Raw genomic sequence first — 7,764 nt, 5'->3', positions numbered from 1 at the left:
GTATTTCATTCTAAGTTTTCCAGCAACATATTTCTACATTTCAACCAAGCAGTTAACAAGTATGGTGGTCCCCCTTTCAGAGAAATGTTCTGTTTTGATGGTATTAAATACACGAGATTGCATTGATGATTCAGAGAAACTTTTAATATATATATATATATATATATATATATATATATATACTAACACACAATGAAAACGCAAAAAACAACTTTTCATTGCAAATAACGACAAACTATTAATGAATTGATGGATAATGTAATATGACATTAATGACTGGTATTCATGAGATACATTCACATGGAAACATGGCCAGTTATCATCAGTAATCGAGTTGCATTCGTAATCGAAAAGGTCAACCACCCCCCCCCCCCCCCCCCCCCATATCAAGGTCAGTATCTGGTGTGTCCACCATTGGCCCCTGAGCATGCGTGAAGACGACGGGGAAAGGATTGACACAAACATCTCAAATAAGCCACAGGAATGTTCCTACACTCCTCCTGCAACTCATGTGTTCAATCGGGTTAAAATCCGGTGAAACGGCGGGCCAGTTCATAACGGTAATACCGGCTTGTTGCAGGAATGCCTGGGTAATTCTTGCAGTATGTGGACGGGCATTGTCTTGTTGAAACAGAAGGGGACCTCCTGGTCTTCGGTGACGGCGCAAAAGTGGCCAGAGAACTGGACTTAGAATAACGTCAACATAACGCTGGGCTGTAAGGGCATCGTGGACAATGAAGAGATCACTCCTGAAATCACAGTTGATTGTCTCCCATACCATCAGACAACCGCCGCCAAACCGATCACGTTCCCTCACACATCCGTCAGCGTACCGTTCGTGGAGTCTCCTGTACACACGTGCTCTTCCATCGGCAAAGAAGACAGAGAAACGGGACTTATTTGAGAAAACAATGCTCCGCTAAAAGGCTGGTGGATGATTACCATTCTGGAGAGCAAACTGTAGTCTCGCAGCACGATGTCGCGGTGTCATGATGTTATCGGAGTCCAGCCGTTCTGAGTCGACGGATGACCGTCATCGGATGGATAGGCCTTCCATGACGTCCTATCGTGTTGCTTGCTGTCATCGTCGCAGTTCTGGGGCCATGTTCCCGAAGCTATCGTACATAACAACATCGTTAAGACGTCGTGGAGGAACAGTTAATGTGCCAGAAAGTGTCGTTCCGGGTGTGAGTTACTAGCGATATCGTTATATTAACAACAGTTCCTACCCTGTCGTAAAGTAAAATGTTTGTCGTAGAGGAGCATAAAAAACACGGAATATTGTTTTAATCGTACGATTCGATGTCAACATTCGACATCCTGCAAAATAATAACTGCGATGGTTGTGATGCTAGGGAATGGCCCTTATAGAAGAAGACATTGAATTACAAGATAGATACAGAATGGATAGGAGAGGAATATTGTATCTATGCAGTGCATTGCAAGTGGATCTCGAGAGACAGACGCGCAGAAGTGGTACGTTGCCGGTATTGATACAAATTGTAGCAGCCCTACGTTATTATTAGGTTTTCAGGCAGTAACAGGTGATGTACATGGTATTAACCGGTACTCCGTTTCTAGGTGCATACACGCAGTTTCAAAGTCTATTGTTAACAAATTGCAGAACGTACATGTAAAATTCCCTTACACGGATGCTGAAATGAGAAACACAAAAGAAGATTTCTTTAAATTGGCAAATTTCCCCAACGTTCTCGGGGCCTTAGATGGAACTCTGATCCCAGTGCAAGGCCCTTCACGCGACGAACATTTGTATTTCAGCCACGAAGGATACCATGCTAGCAACGTTCAGTGCATAGTGTCAGCTAATGGTGTTTTCTTGGACATCGTGGCAAAATGGCCTGGTGCGACACATGATGCATTCATATGGAGAAATAGTGGGATTGCGGAATTGTTTGAGAATGGTCAAGTTTATGGCGGTATGTTATTAGGGGATTTAGGATACCCTATTAGACCATGGCTAATGACTCCGTTCTTGCAGCCGGCATCACGACAAAAAAAGAGCATACAACAGAGCCCATACAACCACTAGAAGCTCCTGCGAGAGGGCATTTGGTGTGTGGAAATCAAGATGGCTCTGCCTACATAAGTCTGGAGGATGCATGTTTATTCCAGAGCACGTGTCCTTGTCATCGCTGCAACTGCTGTTCTTGAGAACATTTGCAAAGATATTTTGATCCCAGATCCCCAAATGACATCATCGATGACACAAATGACGCACAAGATGAGGTGGTAGATCACGAAGTCAACGATGCGAAAAAATGGAGTAGCTACCCGGGGGCAACTGTTATGGACGCACTTCAATAACTAAGGTGGCTTCGTCTGAACATTTTATTAGTTATCATAAATACAAGTAGCATGTACATTGTGATAATGAATCAAGATTACAATAGACAAAGCTGTTTAAGAATCACTCCCAGCGTCTGCCAAGGCCTCCAATTCATTTGAGGTGAATTTTGGTCTTCTTTTACGATAACCATCACTTGCTATGCTTAATGTGTCAGCTATCCCTGTCCCGAGTCAGACCCCCGATCCTATCGGAGACCGGACTCGGGATAGGCGTGTTCGAAACCCTAGTGGTATATGGACACGTTAAACCATTTACTAAGCTAATGTGCCTTGTACAGATAATGTGAATACACAAATACGACCAACACCAAGGCCTATTAGAAAGCACGCCTTGCACAAGAATCACACTTTTGACCTACGTGTCAGTTAGATTTAATAAGGGACGATGGAGTACATGAACGTTATGGTACACACTACACTGCGACATACAGTTTATGTGCAGTTTTAACGAAATATCGACTGAAGTAAATATATATGTTATGTTCTGTAAACCTGTACATTTACATAATATAGTACGCAATATGACTTTTATCATGCTTATCCAAGCCACTAAAAGCGGCCCAGAAGTACGATAAAAACTTAATATAATATAATAGGTCATATAAAATTTTATTTCTGAGATGCGTTTGGTATCTATTTCACACCTCTGTACCAAACGACACAGAGATTTCCCATGTTACGACATGCTTCCAACGACACTATAACGATACTTAACTACACGTTCGACTAACTGTCGCTCAACGTATCGTTATGGTGTCGTTATTGTCCTTTTGCCTCGTTTGTGAGACATATGGTTAAGGACCACACAGATTTTGAGAGGAAATCCGCTGTCGCCACTACATGGGCTACTCTTTCCAATTAGCAGTAAGGGATCTTTTATTTGCGCTTCCCACAGACAGGATAGCACAAACCATGGCCTTTGTTGAACCAGTTATGGATCACTGGTCGGTGCAAGTGATTTGCACCTACCAATTGAGCCTTGCGGAGCACTCACTCAGGGTTTGGAGTCAGTATCTGGATTAAAAATCCCATGCCTCGACTGGGATCCGAACCCATTACCTACAAGCCTGAAGACCGATGACCTAACCACGACGCCACCGAGGCCGGTCATCTGATAAAAGTAGGTATACTTTAATCAACTTATCTGTTATCATATATATATATATATATTAGTACGCCATATAACCGTAAATAAAAATGTGTTGAGTGCGTCGTTAAATAAATCATTTCTTTCTTTCTTTTTATCAGATGCCAACTATCTACACACGGAAAACAAAATGTTTTGACTGGGTATTAACATCCTCAGAACTTTAATGATTGAGCACTCATTCAGATACTACATATAGCAACAGTTTCAACATTAAAATATTTTGTCGTTAACAAGATGCTTTTACCATTTCTTTCACATGAATTGAAGAGAATGGTATATAGAATCGGTCAGATTTTGGACTGCTATTTGTAGTGTAATGGAGTATACCATAACGTCGTTCCACATACATGTATAAGATAATAACTATGTCACATTACGCAATTACTTTCTTAATGGTTAGTTAGATAAATAAATAAGAGATATTTGCTTTCTGAGATATTAGCTAAGCAAGATACTCCTGAAAACAGGTCTACATAACATTAGGGACAATTGTTACACTCGTTTGGTGCTGAAACAGCAAGATGCCGATTATGACTGTAGATTGATATATTGATTATACTGCTGAACTCCATGGCATCCAACTCCAGTATAGTGAATTTGACATGAGGGTAGCATTTGGCAAGAAAATGGTCCCACTAGGTACAGCATAAACAGATAGGGTTTTTTTTCTTCTTCTTTTTTAAAATTTTGTGATAAATAAATACCCGTTAATCGATTTCACGCACCAGTTTTGCACAATTCACAATTCAGTACGTCACAATTTTAATGTGAGCCACTTGGCGTAAACAGTTTAAAAATATTATCTTAGTACAAATTGAAAGTAAACTGAATCAGAAATATCCTCATGATGGGTCCATTAAAATATCACCTATTTCTTTCCTGTCAAATAATGACGACTTGATTTGTTGCAAAACATAGGTCACGTCATGCCCTGTACACATTTTTCATCCAACTTTGTTTCTGCTAGTATATCAAATTGTTTCATTGCAATTCTTATGAGCATGTAGTTCACGATATAATAATTGCATTACAATCACAAATTACTATAAAAAAAACTTAGCGTTGACGCTCATTTCTAAACGTCCGTCTACCTTAGCGTTGAAAAACATTCCGGAATCTGGATGGATTATAGATCTATCTGCCTACCTTGGCGTTGAAAAAAACATTCTAGAAACTGGAAGGATTATTGATCTGGCATAGAAAAACATTCTGGAAACAGGGAGATTCTCGGGGCCATCATAAGCTGCAATATGCTTGCATCCAGCATTCGCTCGAATATATCGAGGATCGTTGCCTTGGAGGCCGCTCACAAAATGAGCAGCATACACTCCAGCGAAATAGGGATCTTTTCACAATGTTTCCTGAAGAAACTCCATTAATTCGTACTCAGAATTAAATAATGACACATTTAGTCCAAATAACTCAATAAGTTAGGGGTTTTTTTTTTTTTTTTTACACCACTAAAACACATTGATTTATTAATCATCGGTTATTGGATGTCAAACATTTGGTAATTTTGACATATAGTCTCAGAGAGAAAACCAGCTAAACATTTTTCCATTAGTAGCAATTAATCTTTTATATGCTACATCCCACACACAGGATAGCATATACCACGGCCTTTGATATACCAGTCGCGTAACTCAATAAGAGAAAACATTATTATTTAAACATCATGGATTTTATGGTTATATGGTAAAAACAATGATAAGTATACATCTTTACACATGTAGTTCTGTCAAATAAATGTGTGCAAACAGTGGTTAAAGGAAATAGATTAGCTATATATATATATATGGGGGGGGGGGGGGGGGGGGGGTGTTTTGCTTTTTTTTTTGTGTGTTTGTTTTACACATTTATAATGTGAAAGTTGACATTTTGACTGTTGACATTTTCCCCACTAACATTTTGACCATTGACATTTTGTCCTACAGCTCAATTTATTGGGTCCGCCTTAGATTGGGTTTCAATTGAGCTGAATGAATAACTGAATATTTAACGACACCCCAGCAGACAAATACACACATCGGTTATTGGGTGTCATAAAAAGGTAAGTATATGGCAATATTATTTATACAATTATGTAAAACCACAGTGTAAAGAGCTGTGGAAAGTACAATACAATACAAATATTAAGGTAAGTATATTTTTAAATTTTGTATACAAATCAGTGTTTTAAAAACTTTAAAATTCAGTGGCGTTGGAAGATGCCAAAAAGTGGGAAGGGGCACACTTTTATATTTACACACTTTTACACTATTATAAAGAAAAAATATCTGAAAATTGGGTGGGTGGGGGAAAGAGGGCACTTCCAACGCCAGTGAAATTAATTCAGGGTGGAATTTAAAAGATTCTACAACATTTCTGTTGCCAAATATATAATTTCTTGTCGACTTCAGATGATTACACTCAACCAAAATGTGGGGGAGGGAGAGAGAGAGAGAGAGAGAGAGAGAGAGAGAGAGAGAGAGAGAGAGAGAGAGAGAGAGAGAGAGAGAGAGAGAGAGAGAGAGAGAGTGTGTGTGTGTGTACTTTATAACATGCCCCTATTTCAGACATGGCCATCCCGGGTCCGGTCTCTGTATAGTCAGTGATCTGATCCGGGATAGAACTCATGTTTTTTTCATATTGGCCTCCCGACTATCGGACCGGCCTCGGTGGCGTCGTGGTTAGATCCCTAGCTGCCTGTCGTAAAAGAGTTGCCTATGTGGCGACAGCGGGTTTCCTCTAAAAAAAAAAGTGTCAGAATGACCATGTTTGACGTCCAATAGCCGATGATAAGAAAAAAAATCAATGTGCTCTAGTGGCGTTGTTAAATAAAACAAACTTTTTTTCCTGACTATCGGTCGCCACAGTCTAGACCCTTTATTAATAACTGAGATGGTATTTTTGTTTTTTTATTTTTAATACTGTAATGTTGATGTATTTGTTTTATATACTGTGTATTAATAATGCACCATGATTGTGCACCTTCAACACTCATTCGACCAATCAAAACCTTACTTGCAAAATCATGCCAGTGCTTTGAAAACATTCGGGATTATGCCGAGGGTATACGAAATGATTCGGGTGAATTACGAAGTATGCCGGAAACCGATTTCAATATAAAATTCTTTTCAAGACGAAAAAAAAAAAAACGTGATGGTATAGCCATAAAATCTGTTTCTACTAGTATACAATCCAGAGTTTATTACTGCACTTTTCCACCTATTTTTTCAATGTTGAAATAGACCAAGTTCGTCTATTGCATAGTCTCGACCGATATTTTTAGAATTTGTATGCTCCCGAATAACGTTATAAAAGGCCAAGTTTAACTGGTTGATATTCAAATTATTTATAGATGAAATGTCACCTGGACATGGGAGTCCATGCAATGCTGTTAGATCTACTGGTGAGACCAGTAGAGCTAATTTTAATCAGATTGCTAAAACTGTAGAGTAAACGCCTTCTTAGTGTATATATTTTAATAGCCGACCAATGGCAGTCAACATCATTATAATTACCATTGCATCAAGGTTTTAGTTTGGAACCATATTTAATGACTTTATTTACCATTTAATTTTGTCATGGTATGTAATTATTAAAATAGTTATATTGTTTTGGTTCTTGGTAGGGTTTTTTGTATGTAAATTGTAATTTAAAAAAAAGATACAAGTCGATATTTTGAAAAGAACGCCTAATAAATAAATAAATAAAATTATTGGTCTATTGTTGTTTTTAACAGATTACCAGGATGTTGTTACATGATCGACTAAGTGATAACCCGTAGAATAAGTCTGATCATGTAAAATGGAAATAATATTGATTGAAAACATATTTTATTGCATACAAAATACAAAAGGATTGGGCACAAGTTATCCAACTTACAAGCCCCTCTCCTAATTAAGCCCCGGTCACACTGTTAAGGATCGTCTGGCCAGATCCACGATGGATGAAAACGGATGAAAACGGATGACCCCGAATAGTGGTCTATCCACGGTCCCATACGGATGCACCACAGTTTAACTACGGGTTTCGACGGATAAACCAAGGATTATAAAAACGGGGAGCGCCACGAGTCACTACAGTTCAGTATAGACCACAACGGATTGTCATGTCGAATGATGCCGGGTCGTATCCGTGGCTAACCCGGCGTCCTGATCCTTGACAGTGTGACCGGGGCTTGAGGCCGGGAATTACTACGATTAAGTACGGTTTATTACGGATCATTACGTTCTTCTACGGATCATTAAGGATGTACTACGGTT

Source organism: Gigantopelta aegis, chromosome 4 (genome assembly GCF_016097555.1).
Source record: "Gigantopelta aegis isolate Gae_Host chromosome 4, Gae_host_genome, whole genome shotgun sequence".
In the NCBI taxonomy this organism is placed as follows: domain Eukaryota; kingdom Metazoa; phylum Mollusca; class Gastropoda; order Neomphalida; family Peltospiridae; genus Gigantopelta; species Gigantopelta aegis.
This window is presented reverse-complemented; position numbering follows the sequence as displayed.